At 42.2% G+C, this 17,568-nt stretch overlaps 1 long non-coding RNA gene across 1 annotated transcript; it reads right to left on the bottom strand.

The window, feature by feature from the left end:
* Nucleotides 1-391: 391 nt before the first annotated feature.
* Nucleotides 392-16,294, bottom strand: LOC111554584. Its single transcript, XR_002735281.1, has 5 exons — nucleotides 16,236-16,294; nucleotides 14,080-14,120; nucleotides 13,096-13,171; nucleotides 1,386-1,529; nucleotides 392-1,038 (listed from the first exon to the last, which is right to left on the bottom strand). It is a non-coding gene; the product is annotated as an uncharacterized LOC111554584 (long non-coding RNA).
* Nucleotides 16,295-17,568: the final 1,274 nt, after the last annotated feature.

Below are 17,568 nucleotides of genomic sequence, written 5' to 3'. Positions count from 1 at the left end.
ATTCTCCTGCCTCAGCCTCCCCAGTAGCTAGGACTACAGGCGCCCACCACCTCACCCGGCTAGTTTTTTGTATTTTTTAGTAGAGACGGGGTTTTACCATGTTAGTCAGGATGGTCTCGATCTCCTGACCTCGTGATCCGCCCGTCTCGGCCTCCCAAAGTGCTGGGATTACAGGCTTGAGCCACCGCGCCCGGCCAAGACTTTCTTTTTTTGTAGGTCCTTCAAATCAGGGCCTAAAAATGACTTCTTCATTCCTCTCCAAATTCAGTCAAAAATGAGAAGGCCGGAAAAGCACACTTGAGGCTGCGATGAAGCTGAAAATGATCTGAAAGCTTCATTTTAAAAACAAAGTATAGGTCACAGTAATGCATAAAAATAAAATAGTTAACATGCATGACAGCATGAGGATTATTAAAAACCACATTTAATTGAAATCTCTGAGCGTGTATCAACAAACTGAACCAAAGGACCTTTGTGGACAAAAGTCCACAAAGAAGCAGTAGTGTGGTGCACAGCAAGGATTTTAAAGATGAAGCACTCCTGTCAGACAGTATTTAACTTGTTGGTTACATCTGCAGCTGGATTTAAAAATCGCCAGACTTCATGCGTCTTAGTGTAGGCCAGGTCCTTTTCAGTGTCATTTGCTACGAGGATGGAAAAAGAGCTGGTTTAGTTGTCCTGGGAATGAGAAATGTACCTGAGTATGGGAGAGCTTCAGCCTACCACTGAAGAGGATAATCAGTCTCTCACAGGATGTCCCAGGGAGGCTTCAGGGTAGTAGAATCTCAGGCAGGATGGGACTGGTCCCCTATAAAGACTTTACGTTGACATGAAACATCTTGTAAGCAGTGCATCTGCTGAGACTTTGTAAAGGGCAGGTTGACACCTGCCAGAAATCGGGTGGGAGTAGGAATTGGCTCAGTTCTCCAGCACACAGGCTCTCGGGCCTCTCCGATGCCAACTGGGTGTGACTTCATGCGCAAACCTGCTCTACCAGCTCCAGATAAACAGTTGAGTCTTCGTTTAAGGCTTTGATTCCTGACAAAGATGAAAATCCCTTCATGAGAATAGGCTCTTAAGCCCATGTTGGGCATTCACCATTCGCAGTTGAGAGTGAAACAAGCTAATTTAAACAAAAGAACACAAATCGGGAAGGGATGCCACTGAGGGTCCTCTTCACACGCTCTGCACTTGCTTAGGACTTGGCCCTTTTTGTTCATCTTTTGTGAAATTGATTAAGAAGTGTATTGCCGGGTGTGGTGGCTCACACCTGTAATCCCAGCCCTTTGGGAGGCCGAGGCAAGAGGACTGCTTCAGCCTAGGGGCTCAAGACCAGCCTGGCAACATAGGGAGACCCCGTCTCTATGAAAAAATGCTTTAAATACCTGGGCATTAGCAGAGCATGGTAGTATGTGCTTGTAGACCCAGCTACTTCAGAGGCTGAAGAGGAGGATTGCAGGAGTTAGAGGTTGCAGTGAGCTGCGATCACACCACTGCACTCCAGCTTGGGTGACAGAGCAAGACCCTGCCTTTAAAAAAAAAAAAGAGAGAGAGAGAGAGAGGTCGATGCTTCTTTCTTTATCATTGGCTTTGGAAAGCAGCCAGTTTTGCAGACTACCAATGCCTCTTGACATAGACAAAAAATATCCCAAACTACTAGGGACATCTAGACTTCTATAAAATAGGGGCTTTAGTGGGGTCCTCAGAATGAACAGACCCAATTGTAAACTACAGGGACCTGGTGGGTGGGTGGGAGGTGCATGGCCTGACTTGAGATCTTAGGCCTTCTATGCCCCCAGTCTTCAGTCTTTGTCTACAGTAAACTATGTATGACTTTGGCTAGTTACCTACTGGATGCTGTTACTTTGCTATCATTGTAACTTGTTTCCCCGCAACTCTGAATTTGATGGCTTGTCAGGGAATCTGTTTTCCATTCAACTGTTGGTTAAACAAAGCGTTTTGTCAATATTCTCAGCCTTTGCTTTGCTCCTTTGGTGAATGTCCTCTGAAGACAATACTGACGCCAGCTCTTTGTAATTGCGAAATCTGTACCCCAACCTCTGGATTAGAATCTCCAGTTGTCTACTGTAAATACTGGAATTACAGCAAAGGATATGGGGACTGGGCTGCTTTTCTGTATTGTACTAGCACTATTCTAGATATTAAAGAAATTTAACCACTATGTACAGAGCATTTAACTAAGAAAATTGTTTCAGAGTAACTCATTAGATCCATCTATATTGGGGGTCCCACACACCTTTGCATGGCCTGGCCTTTCAAGAAAGTTGGGATTGATACACAGTATGGATACACGTCCTTCTTGCTACCTTTCGTGATTCCTCCTTTCCTCTAAGTTACCAATGACCAAACGAAGATTAAATAATGATAAGAAGAGATCTGTGAGTAAAATGCTTTCCCTTCCCTCTGGGACACGGGAGGTGGGGCAGACCTCAAACCACGGTCCTTTACCAAGTGGAGACTGCACCAAAAGGGGCAGCAGCATTTCCTCTCCAACTATTTAAAGAGTTGGTGCTCCAATCACTGCATTCCCATTGTAAGTGATATGAATTTCCATCTTCCTCATATCGTTTTACTGGTAAAGTTCAAGATAATGTAAACTCTTGCCCAATAAGGAACCCAGATCGAGAGTGTGAGGAAGAAGCGAAATAAGTTTTATGGTCAAAGAAGAAGCTAGAAGCAATTAAAAACAAAACAAAACTTTTTTGAAATCATTTAAAATGTACAGAAAACTTGCAAGCGTAATAAGAAGACTCCTAATGTCCTTCACCCACATTCTGCACTTAACATTTTGCCACATCTGTGCCTGCTCTCTCTGTATGTGTGTGTGTGTGTGCACACATTTTTTCTCAACCATTTGAGAGTAAGTTGCAGACATCTTGCCAATTTACCACTAAATACTTCTTGAGTGTGTATTCCTTTTTTCATTCTTTTTTTTTTTTCAAGACAGGGTCTCACTCTGTCACCCAGGCTGGAGTGGCAGCTTCGACCTCCCAGGCTCAAGTGATCCCACCTCAGTAGCTGGGGTTACAGATGCATGCCACCATGCCTGGCTAGTTTTTTTTTCTACTTTTTGTAGAGACAGGGTTTCACCATGGTGCTCAAGCTAGTCTTGAACTCCTGGGCTCAGGCAGTCCCCCAGTTCGGCCTCGCAAAGTGCTGGGATTGCAGGCATGAACCACCGCATCTGACCTCAGAGTGTGTATTTCTTAAGAAGATTATTTTACATAACCTCAATACAAATATAAATAGCAGGAAGTTTGACATTGTTACAATGTTATTATGTAATCTACAGTCCACACTCAAATTTTACTAGTTTTTCTATTTGGAAAACTAGTAAATGTTCATTATAAAAATTTATTTTCCAGCTCAATATCTAATCCAGGATCACACATTGCATTTAGTTGTCATGTCATGTTTAGACTTATTTAATCTGTCTACAACCTTTCTGTCTTTCACGATATAGTCATTTTTTAAGAGCACCTACAATCCAATTTTTAAAAATAATTTCAGCTGGGCGCAATGGCTCACTCCTGTAATCCCAACACTTTGGGAGGCCAAGGAGGGTAAATCATGAGATCAGAAATTTGAGACCAGCCTGGTCAACATGGTGAAACCCCGTCTCTACTAAAAAAACAAAAATTAGCAGGGCGTGGTGGTACATGCCTGTAATTCCAGCTGCTTGGGAGGCTGAGGCAGGAAAATCGCTTGAACCCGGGAGTCAGAGGTTGCAGTGAGCTGAGATCGTGCCACTGCACTTCAGCCTGGGCAACAGAGCAAGACTTCATCTCAAAAAATAAGCAAATAAAAATAATTTCATCAGTTTGAGGCTATCTGATATTTCCTCATTAGATTCAGTTTAATTGTTTTTGGGGGGCCAAGAATATCACAATGCGTTATTATGTTCTCAAGGCATCACATCGGGAGGCATGTTCTACCTCATTACTGGTGATGTTAATATTGATCAATGTTTTAAGTACACTAACCTTTTAAGTAAAGTTCCAAGATTTGTTTATAATTTTTTAATCTTCAGATTGAAGGGATATACTCGAATTACTATGCTCAGTAATTGCTTTTGTTAATTTTTTTCATTCAGTGTGGTTATATTTTTCATTTGAAATCAATTGGGTTTGCTCCTATTTATACTGAATTTTAGAGTTTTCTCCCATAACTGTTTATTTAATTTCATTTTCTTGAATAAGTAAAATATTAATATTGTTGAAAATCAAAATGATATGAGAAGATATACTCAGAGACGTGTCACTCTATCCTTTATCCCTTCCATCCCATTCCCACGTGTGTTAGTCTGTTCTTACACTGCTATGAAGAAATACCCAAGACTGGGTAATTTATAAAGAAAAGAGTTTTCATTGACTCACACAGTTCTCTGCATGGCTGGGGAGGCCTCAGAAAACTTACAATCATGGCCGAAGTCACCTCTTCATAGGGCAGCAGGAAAGAAAATGAGTGCCAGCAGGGAAGATGCCAGATGCTTATAAAACCATCAGATCTCGTGAGAACTTACTATCACGAGAACAGCATGGGGGAAAAGCGCCCCCAGGATTCAATTACCTTCCACCAGGTCCCTCCCACAAGACATGAGGATTATGGAATTACAATTCAAGATGAGATTTGGATGGGGACACAAAGTCAAATCACCCTGTCCTGTAGATAACAAATTTTCTTCAGTCTCCAGTTTATCCCTTCTTTGTTTCTTTTTTTTTTTTTAATCGAACTCTTTGAGCCATTTTTGTATCCATATTTTAAAATATCCATGTAGTTTTATTTTAATATTTTTGGTTTAACAAAATATCTACTGACTTTCTACCAAGAAAAATAAAGGTTTGATTCTTACATAGTGATGACTACTTCCCAAACAGCCACTCCTCTGGCCCTCAGTTTACAAAGCTATGCATAAATGGGTACCTCTATGAAGTGATCACTTGGATACAGGGTGCTAGAGCTCTCCATCGAGCTAAGGATGTGGGTCCTACAAAAGAAGACACAGTCTAAGTCTTGGAGCATCTACTAATACTGAGAGCTATGAATACACCAAGTAGAACAAGTTGAACAACTCCGGAGACACTAATAACAGGCAAAAGACTGACACTGTGAAATATTCACATTATACTCAAAGAGGGCACAGCCAGTATTATTCTGCAATAAATGTCACTGTCCCCTATCTCCCCTGATGAATTAATGTGCATGAGGTGGGACAGACTGGAGTTAAAACCTTAAATTTGCCGGGCGCAGTGGCTCAAGCCTGTAATCCCAGCACTTTGGGAGGCCGAGACGGGCGGATCACGAGGTCAGGAGATCGAGACCATCCTGGCTAACACAGTGAAACCCCGTCTCTACTAAAAAATACAAAAATCTAGCCAGGCGAGGTGGCAGGCACCTGTAGTCCCAGCTACTCGGGAGGCTGAGGCAGGAGAATGGCCTGAACTCGGGAGGCGGAGCTTGCAGTGAGCTGAGATCCGGCCACAGCACTCCAACCTGGGCGACAGAGCGAGACTCCGTCTCAAAAAAAAAAAAAACCTTAAATTTATCTGTGATCTGTGATTAGGCAAAGAAAGCCAAGGTCTAACTCTGCTCACTGGGCTTGACTATCACCCTGTGTTAGTGTGCTTCGTGTCAATGCATCCGTCCAAAAAGTCCGAACTTTTCATTTCATATGGCTCTTGAACAAACCTCATCCCACCCACCAGATGCCTCCAATGATGCCTTCATGCTCCTGCTAAGAATAGTTCTCCAAAGGGTGTTACTTTCCCAGTCCCTGGCAATGATTTTCTGACAAGGGTTATCTTGCATGAATGGATCTTTAGTGGTGTCCTAGTAAAGGAATGGGCACCCTTACCTTCAACAAAGAATAGCTCGTACTCAACTCATTTACCCCAATGTTACTAGCTAGGGAGTTGGTGCTTAATTTTAATTTTATTTTGAGACAAGGTCTCGCTCTGTCACCCAAGCTGGAGTGCAATGGCATGGTAGCCTCCATCTTCCAGGCTCAAGTGATCCTTCCACCTCAGCCTCCCAAATAGCTGGGAGTACAGGTGCATGCCACCATATCAAGCAAAAGTTTTTTTGTTTGTTTTGTTTTGTTTTGTTTTTGGTAGAGATGTGGTCTCTCTATGTTGCCCAGGATGGTCTCGAACTCGTGAGCTCAAGTGATCCTCCTGCCTCAGCCCCCCAAAGTGCTGGGATTACAGGTGTGAGGCACCATGTCCAGCCAGGTGCTTATTTTTAGTAGTTCCATGTGTATCCAAACACAGGTTTGTAGTCCAGCCACTTTCAATCAAAATCCATAAAGCTATTGGTCATGATGTACTAACTACAGCTCAGTCCCCCTAGTATACCATACAGTGCACTGCAGTGGAAAACACCAGGCTGGAAGACAGCAAAGAAGAAAAAGTGATACAAATTTAAACTGGTATTTGGAGGACTACTCTTTCTCCCTAAGAAACTAGACTTCCATGAATAAAAAATCCTTTGACAGGTCCTTTCATACCCAAAAGATAGGGCTTATCAATAAGAGTCAGAAACAAAATGAAGTCTTTAACTCAGAAAACTATACTAGGTTATCTTTTATATTCACTATATGGTATAATATAGTCATTAATATATTAACACATATTTTCTGGCCAGGCACAGAGGCTCACGCCTGTAATTCCAGCACTTTGGGAGGCGAAGGCAGGAGGATCACTTGAGGCCTGGAGTCTGAGATCAGCCTGGCCAACATAGCAAGACCTTATCTCTACCAAAAAAATGTTTTTAATTAGCTAGGCATGGTGACACCCGCCTGTAGTCCTAGCTGCTCAAGAGGCTGAGGCGGGAGGAACTTTTGAGCCCAGGAGTTTAAGGTTACAGTGACCTATGATGGCACCATCTCTCTCCAGCCTGGGCGACAGAGTGAGACCCTGTCTTTAAAAAAATAATAATAATACATATATTCTGAAAAAACAAATAAGCAAATAAAAAATTACCTGGGCCCGGCACGGTGGTTCAAGCCTGTAATCCTAGCACTTTTGGAGGCCAAGGAAGGCGGATCACGAGGTCAGGAGTTCGAGACCAGACTGACCAACGTGGTGAAACCCCATCTCTAGTAAAAATACAAAAATATTAGCTGGGTGTGGCAGTGTGCTGTAATCCCAGCTACTCAGGAGGCTGAGGCAGGAGAATCATTTGAACCCAGGAGGTGGAGGCTGCAGTGAGCCAAGATCACGCCACTGCACTCCTGCCTGAGCGACAGAGCAAGACTCCGTTTCAAAAAAAAAAAAAAAATTACCTGTAATTTTATTTTATTTTTTGTTTGATTAATTTTTTTTTTGAGACGGAGTCTCGCTCTGTGGCCCAGGCTCTGGAGTGCAGTGGCCAGATCTCGGCTCACTGCAAGCTCCGCCTCCCGGGTTCAGGCCATTCTCCTGCCTCAGCCTCCCAAGTAGCTGGGACTACAGGCATCTGACACTACGCCCGGCTAATTTTTTGTATTTTTAGCAGAGGCGGGGTTTCACCGTGTTAGCCAGGGTGGTCTCAATCTCCTGACCTCATGATCCACTTGCCTCAGCCTCCCAAAGTGCTGGGATTACAGGTGTGAGCCACCGTACCCAGCCTGTACAGACACTTTTTAAAACAAACAGAGCTGCTAAATACTGTTTAGCAATCCTCATGCTCATATCTTGCAGAAAATACCTGGCCATTCAAACTCTGCAAAAGCAGAAAATCATAAGGCTTCAAGTAACATAAGGAGCTCTTTTTTCTTTTTTTGAGATGGAGTTTCACTCTTGTTGTCCAGGCTGAAGTGCAATGGCATGATCTTGGCTCACTGCAACCTCTGCCTCCCAGGTTCAGGCGATTCTCCTGCCTCAGTCTCCTGAGTACCTGGGATTACAGGTGCCTGCCACCACACCCAGCTAATTTTGGTATTTCTAGTAGAGACAGGGTCTTGCCATGTTGGCCAGGCTGGTCTTGAACTCCTGACATTGGGTGATCCACCTGCCTCAGCCTCCCAAAGTGCTGGGATTACAGGCATGAGTCACCACACCTGGCCAGGGAGCTCTTATCCATAACTAAACATAGATTAGAAAGAGATTACTTCTGTCCTTTTCCATGTCTGTTGCATGAACCCAGTACAGCTTAGTCTGCAGGAACTATTTCCAGTGGGAATTCTTGAGAAAAAACAATTACCGTTTGGAGGAACTTTCTTTCTTTCTTTCTTTTTTTTGGACAGAGTCCCATTTTGTCATCCAGGCTGGAGTACAGTGTCACAATTTTGGCTCACTGCAGTCTCTGCCTCCCCAGTTCAAGCGATTCTCATGCCTCAGCCTTCTGAGTAGCTGGGACCACAGGTGCATGCCACCACACCCGGCTAATTTTTGTATTTTTAGTAGAGATGGGGTTTGACTATGTTGGCCAGGCTGGTCTCGAACTCCTAACCTCAAGTGATCCACCCACCTCAGCCTCCTAAAGTGCTGGGATTACAGGCATGAGCCACTGCACCTGGTCCACAGAGGAACTTTAAAAAAAACAAAAAGACAACAACCACCACCAAAAAAAAACATCAAAAACATATATTTAAATTTTAGAATAACTGTGTTAGTTTCCTAGGGGTCCAGTAACACAGTTCCACAAACTGGGTGGTTTAGAACAATAAAAATTTACTCTTTCACAGTTCTGGAGGCCGGAAGTCTGAAATCAAGGTGTCAGCAGGGCCATGATCCCTCTGAATGAACTGAGGAAGGATCTGTTTCAGGCCTCTCCCCCAGCTTCTGGTAGTCTCATGTTCCTCAGCTGTTAAATGTCCATCTTCTCCCTGTGTCTCCTCATATCATCTTCTCTCTTTGGTGTCGGTCTCTGTGTCTCAATTTCCCCCTTTGGGGATATCAGTCACATTGGATTAGGGTCCACCCTAATGACTTCATCTTACCTGTATTACCTTCCTAAACACACTGTTTCCCAATACAGTCACATTCTGAAGTGCTGGGAGTTAGGACTCCAACGTATCTGTTTGTTGGGTAGACACAATTCAATCCATAATAACAACCAAACAAGAAAAACACTTTCCTTTTTTATAGTCGAACAAACTGTAGACCAGTGATGGGTAGTACTGAATGGAAAGGATTGCCCAGGCGCGGTGGCTCATGCTTATAATCCCAGCACTTTCGGAGGCTGAGGTGGGCGGATCACAAGGTCAGGAGATTGAGACCATCCTGGCTAACACAGTGCAACCCTGTCTCTACTAAAAATACAAAAAAGTAGCCGAACTTGGTGGCGGGCACTTGTAATCCCAGCTATTTGGGAGGCTGAGGCAGGAGAAGGGCGTGAACCCAGGAGGCGGAGCTTGCAGTGAGCCAAGATGGAGGTTGCAGTGAGCCAAGATGGCACCACTGCACTCCAGCCTGGGCAACAGAGCAAGACTCCATCTCAAATGAATGAATGAATGAATGAATGAATGAATGAACAAATGGAAAGGATTTCAGAAACACCACTGCAGAGATATGCAGTGGCCTTAACTACATTACAGAGACCTGGCAGGACAAGGCAGTCTCTACCAGCATAGGACACTTATCTAGTATATTTCAAATACATGTTTGCCTCTGCTCTCCTCACATGAAAAAATACAGAAAACTAGAAGTATGGAGCCAAATTTTCAAACTCCTTCTATGTGCACAAGGAGCACCTCTGGAGTCTTTAGTTCTGCATATCTTGAGCCTAGCTGAAGGTATATATGCGGAGAGTCCAACTCAAAAATTCTTCAAAAAATATTGTTTTCCCTAATTCCCACCATCACCTTTCTGGAGCCATAAGGGTTTAGATCTCAAAACAGGTCATAATAAAGACCTTAGGTTCCTTCCAGATACATAAAGGTAGGGGGAAAAAAGGACCTTAGGCTATTTATTTTTATAACCTGGATGAATGAATCACTTGATCCTGATAAATTTCTTAAAGGTGCTAATAAAAGTGCTAGGGTTTTTATCCCCACAATGAATGTTTCATTCAAAATCAGTAACTCTTGTTTTATTTTTACCCACAATCATTTATTCTTTCTCTATTTGTCACTGGTGCCACCTTCTGCAAATGCCTCAACCTTTCTATCCATTTTTCTTCACTGTATTAGTCTGTTCTCAAGCTGCTATAAAGAACTGCCTGGCCAGGCACAGTAGCTCATGCCTGTAATCCTGGCACTTTAGGAGGCCAAATCACAAGGTCAGGAGTTTGAGACCAGCCTGGCCAACATGGTGAAACCCTGTCTCTACTAAAAATACAAAAATAAGCTGGACGTGGTGGCATGCGCCTGTAATCCCAGGTACTCTGGAGGCTGGGGCAGGAGAATTGCTTGAATCTGGGAGACAGACGTTGCAGTGAGCCGAGATTGTGCCACTGCACTCCAGCCTACGTGGCACAGTGAGACTGTCTCAGAAAAAAAAAAAAAAAAAAGAACTGCTTGCGGCCAGTCGTGGTGGCTCACGCCTGTAATCCCAGCACTTTGGGAGGCCGAAGTGGGCAGATCATGAGGTCAGAAGATCAAGACCATCATGGCTAACACGGTGAAACCCTGTCTCTACTAAAAATACAAAAATTAGCTGGGCATGGTGGCACACGCCTATAGTCCCAGCTACTCAGGAGGCTGAGGCAGGAGAATCAGTTGAACCCGGGAGGTGAAGGTTGCAGTGAGCCAAGCCAAGATCACACAATTGCACTCCAGCCTGGGTGAAAGAGCAAGACACCGTCACAAAAAAAAAAAAAAAAAGAACTACCTGAAACTGGCTAATTTATAAAGGAAAGAAGTTTAACTGACTCACAGTTCCATATGGCTTGGGAGGCCTCAGGAAACTTAAAATCATGGTGGAAGGGGAAGTAAACACGTCCTTCTTCACATGGTAGCAGGAGAGAGAAATGCAGAGTGAAGAGGGGGAAAACCCTTTATAAAACCATCAGATTTCGTGAGAACTCACTATCACAAGAACAGGATGGGGGGGAGTGCCCCCATGATCAAATCACCTCCCACGAGGTCCCTCCCTCAACACGTAGGGATTACAATTTGGATTACAATTCAAGATGAGATTTGGGTGGGGACACAGAGCAGACCGTATCATTCACCATCTTTTTATATCCAAGAATCACCAGCTAGGCAATCTAGTTACTCCTTTGTTTGGTTACTCATTTGTTCAGCAAATAGTTATTGATCTATTTGGAAAGCTTGGGGATGTGGAAGGGAATAAGACACTGTCCCTGCCCTCTAGGGACATAGACTAACAGAATGCTGGATGAAACAACTACAGCAACTACAAAGAAAATTGCCCCAGTGGTGGTTGAAGGCCATGCTCCTCCCCAAGATCAAGCATTTTCCTTCTCCAGGCCTCTTATTCCTTGCTCTTTGGCACAGAAGGAAAACTAGCACTGAAGCCTAAACATATAGGCTTGAAGAGGAAGGGTGACTGAGGAATGACAAGATGAATGTGGATAACATCCAACATTCCACTCACAGGATCTCACAAGCACAGGCCTCTGATCTTTTTTTTTTTTTTTTCTCCAGTTTGGTTCCCAGTTCCTGGACTATGTGCCAAGGTACTGCGCTTTTCAGAAAGAAGACTTGCCCGGTCTAGATATACCCTAAACTTCTTATTCCATAATCCAACTCCTTCTCAAGGGAGGTCAGAGGTCAGGTAGAAATACAAAGAAATTAGAGTTTTCCATAGAATTCTCCAAATTTTCAAAATCAAATACATACAATCACACACATTAGAGCACAGCTTAAAGCAGTAAAGAGAGAGTCTCAAGGCGGGAGCAGCTGGTTCACAGTAGGAGTGCTGAGGGCCCTACCAGGAATGAGGAGAGCGCTGAGAGGCTTTGAAAAAGAGCAGAAACCTCCCTTCCAACCAGTTCCCACCAGCTCCAAAGAGAATGGAGGGAGAGAAACCATCTTTATGCCACCGGCCTCTGCTGGGCCACATCATTTAAATTTAAAGATTTGAGGTTGGGCCAGAGGTAGGCAGAGAACAAAGAAGGAGGGAAGACAAGGCTTATTTTTCCTCCAACTAACATATTCTCTCAAAGTTTCTGGGACTCTGAGAGTTCTCCTAAAGATTCTAGGCTTTCTTGGCAACGATTTTCATATACCAGTTTGCTCAGAGACCTGTTATCAGTGTATCATGAGCAGATGATCACAGCCAGTCACAGCCAGCTTCAGGTCTCCATAAGAGGGAGTCCCTCCAGAATTGCATGATTTGCCTGTGTCAATCACATCTATTTTAGGTGCCTTAGGGGGGACTATTTAAAGGACGCTTATAGTGAATCCTTTGGTAAAGTGAATAATTACCTCTAGGCTTCAACTAGAAGTGATTGGAAGTGACAGGAGTCATTGGAAGGAGCCTTATGACTTCAGTACTTTACTTATTATTAATGATCATTAGCCACAGTCACTACCATGTTACTCACAAGATTCAAACCCAAGCTGGCCTGGCTCCCAGTCTGTGTTCAGTTCTATCTCATCGTCTCAAGCACACTGAACAAGCGCATACACAGGGCTTTCCCTTACGATTTTTCCAGAGAGAATCAAGGTATTGTCCTCCAGAAGATAAGGTGAGTTCAGGCCTGCAATGCAACCAGGCGATGTCTGCCTACCTTTTTTGCCTCTCTTCTCTCCAGCTGTACTGTTCTTTCAGTTCCTTCAAGAGCCAAGCTCCAGGCCCACCCCAACTTCAGCTCGGACTAGGAAGCACCTCATTCTTATCCCCCTCTTCTCAGCCTCAGCCTGAGTAATTCCTAGTCTTTCAATCTTACCTATGAGTCACTTTTTAATGGAAGTGCTCTTATATTTGCCCTCTACCCACCCATTCCGGTTCCCCATTTATGAGTTTATAAATGACTTTTTCTTGGTAGCATCTATCAAGGTTTTCATTAGATACTTGTGTGTGTTTGGTTGGTTCAGTGTCTGTGTCTCCCTCTAAATGCTCAGCTCTGAAGTCAGAGTTCATGCTTATTGCGCTCATGATCATGTCCCCTCACCTAATAGCCCTTGGCACATATGTGGCATAGGTACTTCACAATGTATTCTGTACTAAATAAGTATGTGCTTACCTGAGAAAGGAGATGGTTACGAGGCAAGGTTCCTGGTTTTTGTTTCTTCCTGTATTCTTAGTATCTTTATGATTCCCTGAAAAGTACAAACTTAAATTCACCATGGGTCTCTGATCTCTATCCTTGTCTAATGATTTGAGTTAGGATTCCAACACTATGATAGAGCTGTATGTACGGCAGCCACCCCAGAACTATTTTAGAGGAGAGATTAATATTCTTCCTACCCTTCCTTGAGGACAGGACTGTTGTACTACTAGTGCTTGATAGTCCAAGGAGCTTAGGGTCCAGGTAGGGAAGTCAGAGAAGTAGACAAGTACTCTCAGAAAATGAAGTGGTATCTATGTAATAAGATAAGCACAGGCATGAAGGGGACAAAGAGGCTCTTATCCGATCCTCATGAGCACCTGGAAGATTTCTGCAGAAAATCCTAAAAAAGATGTTAGAGGTTGATAAGGGAAAAGAATAGGCATGGGGTGGAGAGCTGAGGTGAAGAGATACTCAAAAAAGCTCAGAGGTGAGAGAGCATGGCGTTTTCAGAGGGGAACTGTGAATCATGTGAGATATACAGGGAAGTGGCAAGAAGTGAGTCTGAAGGAACTGTGTTCAGGGGCCAAAGATGTTTGTCTTGAAGTCCAAGAGCATCAACACAGGGTTTAATTGATGAGTGACCCCATCAGATTTGCCTTTTAGAAACATCTTTAAGATGAGTGTGTAAAGCTCCAGTTACCAGAAACTAGGACTACAACTACTTTATCTTGGAAGTCAATTTCTCTTGACTACACCGCTGCTTTCTCTCTAAGGAGAGTTTGGAAGGAGAGAGGCCAGTCCCTAGATCATGTCAATAGAGGTAGGAGGAGGGTGGACAGGTTGGAAGAGATGTATACCATGTGTTGACTTTGGGTATATTAATGTTCTACAGTTTAGCGTGTGAGAGCAGTACTATAGAAAGTAGTTAACAGTTTTCTCCAGATTAAGAACACTTACCCACTGATGAGTTTGGGAAATTGTTTAACCTGTTTCCTCAACTGAAAGGAAAGAATATTAATCATTATAAACTCATCGAGAACTTATATGCTTTATCTCGCTTATATGTGGAATCTAAAAAAATTAAACTCATAGAAGCAGAGAATGAAATGGTGGGTTGAGGGGTATGAGAAATGGGAAGATACTGGCCAAAGGGTACAAACTCTCAATTATAGGATGAATAAGTTTCAGGGATCTTAACTACATCATGAGTGATGACGGATGTGTTAATTAATTTGATCGTGGTAGTCATAATACAATCTATATCAAATAATCACATTGTATACTCTGAATATAATCAATCTCTATATATTATTTTTAAATATTTTAAAAAGGCAATGAAATAAATTTATATTCATATATATGAAAATTTTGATTTAAAATTTATCTAAAAGAGGTACAAATATGAATCAATAGATTATTAAATTTCAGTGGAATTAAACACCTTGTCAACAGTTTTCTGTGGAAATGCTGTGTATAGCTAGTTTTTACAGTTCCACTCATTCCTCCGGTTTACTGTTTGACCTTAATTTACTCCTTCCTCTTCTCAGGGTTGCTTGCCTGGCTGGCTCAGTCCTACCAGACAGAAGCCACTGTGGAAAGCTTCAGTTCCCCTAGGTGTTCATACTAAGGTTGTGTTACCATGAACAAAAGAGATAAGCTAATATTTGGAGCTATTTGGGGAGCATTTTAAAATTTTCAATACTTCATCTTTTACCAAGAATATAAAAACAATATCCATAATTTACAGACACCATTTGAATTTTACCAAAGCTACCTTCAAGTTCTCTTGAATAATAGAAACATTTAAACCAAATGGATATTCTCACCAGCCTTATAAATTTTTTGGAAAACTCTAAATAATGAAAATAATCACACCTAAATTGCAGAAGAGCTCAGTACAACTGGCCCTGTCTCAACATACTCCTTGAACTGAATTAAAGGACTCGGTCACTAGCTTCTATTGTGTTACCTGAAATTGGTGCTTAGCAGAATTTTTCCTGGGTTTAAATACAAAATGGTACACACATGATTGTAACCATGCAAATGTATGTCTACATGTGATCTGAAAGGCAACAAGCAAAAATGAAAATAGTGGTTTAAAATATTTAATAAAAATATTTTCAGTAACAGTTTTTAAACAAAAGGTACTCTAGTTGAGCACTTAAAAAAAAAGAAACAAGCTGGGTGTGGTGGTTCACACCTGTAATCCCAGCACTTTGGGAGGCCGAGGTGGGCGGATCACAAGGTCAGGAGATGGAGACCATCCTGGTTAAAACAGTGAAACCTCGTCTCTACTAATTTTGTAAAAATACAAAAAATTAGCCTGGCGTGGTGGCAGGCACCTGTAGTCCCAGCTACTTGGGAGGCTGAGGCAGGAGAATGGCACGAACCCAGGAGGTGGAGGTTGCAGTGAGGTGAGATCGCGCCACTGCACTCCAGCCTGGACGACAGAGCGAGACTCTATCTCAAAAAAGAAAAAAAAAAAAAAAAAAAAAAAAGAAACAAAAAACACTCAAAACTTCCTGAAAGTCTGAGTGACTACTTTAATGAAAAGCTCTCCTTTATCTTTATGGACATTGCTTATCAGGCCCTTCAAACCCTTCCAACTACTGAGAAGTATGCTGTATGATAGTATCTGCCCTCCTGTCAGAGAAAACATAAGGGAAAAATGCTAAGATGGTTTTCTACTCAGGGCAGGTTAGGTAAAATCCTGTATCTTTTCAAAATGTTAACCAGATCTGGGTGAAATCCTGAGGTTTTGGCTCCTAAAAAACGGTTTGAAACTTGGGAGCAATAGAGATGTCTTGGAGAAATCATCCTGGACACTCAGGACTTTTTGGCAATAACAGACAGCAAAATTTGTTTTGCACAAAGTCACTATTCAGATTTAATTCAGTAGATGTGAAAAATTATAAAACAAAAAATTATAAAACACATTTAAAAGAAGATACATAGTGACCGGACATGGTGGCTCATGCCTGTAATCCCAGCATTTTGGGAGGCCAAGGCAGGCGGATCACTTGAGGTCAGGAGTTTGGGGCCAGCCTGGCCAACATGGTGAAACTCGATCTCTACTAAAAATACAAAAAATTAGCCAGGGTGGTGGCACTCACCTGTTACCCCAGCTACTCAGGAGCCTGAGGCAGGAGAATTGCTTGAACCTGAGAGGCGAAGGCTACAGTGAACCAAGATGGCGTTACTGCACTCCAGCCTGGATGACAGTGAAACTCTGTCTCAAAGAAAAATAAATTATATATATATATATATATATAAAATAATTTTTTAAAAATAAATAAATAAAAGGAGATACATATAAACCAAATCTATCAAAGGCTCTAAAGAAGAGCAAAACAATACTTTGTTCCAAATGGGAAATAGCAGAAAGAACCCAATGAAGTGAAATAAGAAAGCCAGCAGTGATCATATGGTTCTTAAGGGTAGGAAATACTAGGACTGGGTTAAAAGTATAACAGAATGTGAGATTTCAGATTTGAAATGTCAAGAAGAAATTTACAGGTCTAATCCAAATCCTTCCATTTATAGATGAGGAAACTTAAGGTCCATTTATTATTCATCCAACCAACTTTTATTGGTGTGCCTACGTGCTAGATGCTAGAGATAGAACAAAGACCAAGACAAGACATGGTCCAGGGAAGTGACTTGCTCAAAGTCACAAAGCAAGTTAGCAGCTAACCAGGGGCTCTGCACTAAACCCCATATTGTCTAATAATATACAGTCATTTCTGTGCCTGTAAGCACCTTAAGCATTTGATGATGGTTCTATGAATATATAAGATTTTCATACACAACTGATATGACATTTCCTTAGGGGCATATATTATATTCAGAGGTAATATGATAAGGGGTATATATAATGTATAAGGGATATATATTATATTCAGATGCTGTTAGAATCCACGTAAAATAAGCACAGTTTCTTATGTAGCATACGAAATGGTAATTTCCTTCAAAGTGCTTCCTAATTTCTTAGTCATTAGGTGTTCCATGTGCAAATATTGACAATCTAAATTATCAAATTTTTATTTATTAAGTTTGGGGGTACATGTGAAGGTTTGTTACACAGATAAACATGTCACAGGGTAAATAAATTATGACATTTTAAAACATGATTTCTGGTCATATGACTCTTACTATGTCTCCTTTGAATTACAAAGGAGAATGTCTTTTTTTAAACTTAATGTTTAAGTGAAAATTAGAACACTAATTTTTTTTTTTTTTTTGAGACAGAGTCTTGCTCTGTCATTAGGCTGGAGGTTCAGTGGCGCGACCTTGACTCACTGCAACCTCCACCTCCCGGGTTCAAGCAATTCTCCTGCCTCCACCTCCCAAGTAGCTGGGACTATAGGCACGTGCCACCATGCCCAGCTAATTTTTGTATTTTTAGTAGAGACGGGGTTTCACCACATTGGCCAGGATGGTCTTGAT

This window comes from Piliocolobus tephrosceles, chromosome 6 (assembly GCF_002776525.5).
Source record: "Piliocolobus tephrosceles isolate RC106 chromosome 6, ASM277652v3, whole genome shotgun sequence".
NCBI classification, from domain to species: domain Eukaryota; kingdom Metazoa; phylum Chordata; class Mammalia; order Primates; family Cercopithecidae; genus Piliocolobus; species Piliocolobus tephrosceles.
This window is presented reverse-complemented; position numbering and strand designations above follow the sequence as displayed.